At 43.5% G+C, this 3,006-nt stretch overlaps 1 pseudogene across 1 annotated transcript; it reads right to left on the bottom strand.

Annotated features, from left to right (window-relative positions):
- Positions 1 to 321: 321 nt before the first annotated feature.
- LOC311601284 (microfibrillar-associated protein 1-like) lies at positions 322 to 1,689 on the bottom strand (annotated as a pseudogene). Its single transcript has one exon. The product of its transcript is annotated as a microfibrillar-associated protein 1-like (transcript).
- Between the last annotated feature and the right edge of the window lie 1,317 nt (positions 1,690 to 3,006).

Here is a 3,006-nt window from a genome sequence, read left to right as displayed (position 1 = left end):
TAAGCCAGCAGGCCAGAAGAGGTGAACCAGAACTCATTATAGATGGTTCTGAGCCACTATGTGGTTGCTGGGAAATGAACTCAGGACTTTTGAAGGAATAGCAGGTATGGTTCAGGAAAAGCCACATACTGACCTTTCGAACACCAGATTCAGATTGATGGAATGTTATTTGAATGCTGAAGAACTGACAGATCAGGGCCACAGACTGCAATTGAGACTGACATTGGTTAGAAGAGCTGACCAGTTAGGGCAATGGACTGAATTCCTCTTTCAAATACAATTTATGGCATCAAGTCCAGAAGGCTCTCTATAAGAACCTTGTTAATAATGTGTAAAGAAAATTGAGGACCAGATCCCCTTGTGACCCACAGTTGGAATAAGTAGTTGAAGCCTAGCTAGTTTTCCTCTTCTTGGCAGGTGGTGGATCAATCCATCACATACTCCAGCTGCCTTCTATTTAAAGAACTTTGTGTTCTGGGCACATTCTTGGACGGTATGCAAAGTCAAAGGAAGTGTTATCTTGATCCACAAGTTGAGTGTACTTTGTGCTGCCAGAATTTCCAAATTCTTGACCTACATGACCTTTGGAAGAATGCTTTTGTTGAAATCGTCCTCCAGAGTAGGTGCTCTAAAATCTCTTCTTCATCCATGAAGAAGGCACCTCAGTGATAATACTGTTTTAAAAAAATGTATTTACCTCTAACTGCGGAGTTGTTAATGACTTTGCTTTTATCCAAACTTCAGCCTGCCTTTCTACCTAACTCACCTTTCATATGCATTTTATACAAGCTTTCGCCTTCATGAGAGCTTCTCTGTCTTCTCTGTCCCTCTTAATTCTTTTGAGGTCTCGGACTGACCATGCCTCCATGTCCTTGTTGTTGTTGTCCTTGTCAGTATTGAGTGAGTCCAGGGCAGCAAGGGGCCTCTTGTTCTCCTTTATCTCTTTCTTGGTCTCGTCCTCTACAATCTTTAGTGTGTAGTAGCGCATCTCCCTAGCCATGCTTTTTGCTTACTGTTCCAGTTCTTTTGTTTCAGTGCTTCAGCTTCTAGTTCTTGAACTGTCACTGGGTCATCCTTGTGAATGAAGACAGGCGTCATTCGAAGCTCAATTTCATCTTCACTGTGCATGTACTCCTCATACTCTGACTGTGACTCTGACTCCTCCCCAGAGTGTCCTTCATCTATCATTTCCATAAATTCCATCTCTTCTTTTTAACTCTCTGTCACTCACTGATGCCTCATGCCATGGCACCAGTCTCTTTCCTCATCCTCAATTTCTTCTTCTTCTTTACTGCTATTTTCTCATTCCATGTGTTAAGCATCTCCTTCTACTTCAGGGTCACTTTCTCCTACTACTTCAGTGTCTGCTATTTTGTTTTGTTGAGCCATTCTCCCTTCCACAACTTCACTATTGTGGCTCTGTAACTGCATGAATCCAGGATCATTGGGTGAATCCTCCCCATTTTGCTCAGGCTTTGCTTCTTGTTCCTCTGCATTCCTAATGAATTGAAAGCCTTCATCCTCTTCATCTAAGGACTCTGTGGGGGTATAATCTGGCCTCTTTCCAGACACATAACATTTTACCTTCACTTTTTCCATTGAAATCTCACCTTAGTCATTGTGAACTGGGATGGCCCCATTTGTAGACTGAATGGGTGGCTGCTTCATGCATGCTCCTGCGAAGGACATGGTTATGGTTGTGGAGGCTCCCAAAATTTGGTTGAATCCCAATGGCTAATAGGGAGGAATAGAAGTCTGCTTCTCACCTAGCTCCATTCAACATGACTGCACATTTACAGGTAGTAAGAGATTTATTGGAGGGATGAATACAGGAGAAGAGGGACAAATCCAGGAGTCCTGCTCCAGAAGAAGAGAAGATGGACCTGGGCAGACACAGCCCTTTTCTATGTCTTCATAAGGGGCAGAGATTTCTAGGGAAGGAATTTCCAGGGTAAGGATTAATGGGATTTCAAGTCCTGACCTTGGGGAGCTCAGGGATTGGTGGGATTTCCTGTTCAGGGTTTGGTGAGTTCCCCCTTCTTGTGGGTTGTTTGGGTTTCGCAGGAAGCTCAGGGGTTGGTGAGATTTCCTGGTCAGAGATTGCTTGGTACTCCTGCTCAGACTTTTTACCTCAAACTTGCATAATCTAGGAAGGGTTTTACTGAAGGGCTGGAGATCAACTTTGTGATAGTTACAGTGGTCTGGGGAAGGGGCCTGGTTGCTTTTCCTTCATCAGGAGAGTTCTGGCCATTTTCCTGCCTTAAGAGTTTACTGAGTTTACCAAGTTTATGTGGGAAGCCTTTTCCTTCAGCATGAATGGCTGACCGAGACTGGAGAGGAGGTGCTGCTATCATGGAAAGATCCTGTGATGGCAGGAGGCCAAGGGAATAAAATTTGTCATGGTTCTGAACATCTCCCAATAAGAAGGATGTGGTCTCTACTCTGACAGGAATCATACTTTTGCCTGCTCCTGTCTAGGCTGCCATCAGTGGGAGAAAGATTATTCTGACAGTCTTGGCAGTGAACTCCTTAAACATTTTGTGGCATGCTGTGCAAGAACTGGACTCACATCTCTGAAGGGCAGGTGCTGACATGCCACTTTGATCCAATGCTGTCATGTCATTTGTTGCATTCAGACTACAAATATAAACTTTGGACTTACAAGGATAGGACAGATAATGGAGCGCTTTCTCAGAGGTTGCCAAATAAAGTCAGTTTTTGGAGTAAAGGGGTGGGAGTTCTAATTTATTTTAAATTTAGTTATGTTACGTGAATGGTGTTTGTTGTGTTTTTTTTTTCCAGAAAGTATTACGTTGTGTATACCTGGCAATCCAGGACTCAATTTGTAGATCATCCTGGCCTCAAATTCACAGAATTCTGCCTACCTCAGCCTCGGTATATTTGATTTTACACCATGATTGGGATAAGAGGCTGCTTCCTAGCAGGTGAATGATTTGCCTACTGCACTAGCAGGGTCCTGATCATTGCCAGCTACAGAGATTTTAG

Source organism: Acomys minous (genome assembly GCF_964271855.1).
Source record: "Acomys minous genome assembly, chromosome: 7".
Taxonomy (NCBI): Eukaryota; Metazoa; Chordata; class Mammalia; order Rodentia; family Muridae; genus Acomys; species Acomys minous.
This window is presented reverse-complemented; position numbering and strand designations above follow the sequence as displayed.